This window comes from Penaeus monodon, chromosome 22 (assembly GCF_015228065.2).
Source record: "Penaeus monodon isolate SGIC_2016 chromosome 22, NSTDA_Pmon_1, whole genome shotgun sequence".
In the NCBI taxonomy this organism is placed as follows: Eukaryota; Metazoa; Arthropoda; class Malacostraca; order Decapoda; family Penaeidae; genus Penaeus; species Penaeus monodon.
Genome location: NC_051407.1, coordinates 6,375,832 through 6,376,082, shown reverse-complemented (window position 1 = coordinate 6,376,082; position 251 = coordinate 6,375,832).

Sequence of the window (251 nt, the reverse complement as noted above, 5' to 3'; positions counted from 1 at the left end):
CATATCTGTAGCCATGTATACCCTAATGCAATATAACATTTTCCTACTTTAATGTTACTATAAACATAACCAAAGTTCACTGTTATATCTATCACACCAAACCTAAATTGGTCTACACAACCGCTTGCAAAATGACCCATTCTCGCCAGCCATGAGTCGTTACTCTCATGACCCGATAGACTTTTAAGCCAGCGTTAGGTCGTGACCTTTCACCTGTGAGATATGATACCAGATGTTGCATTATATCAATC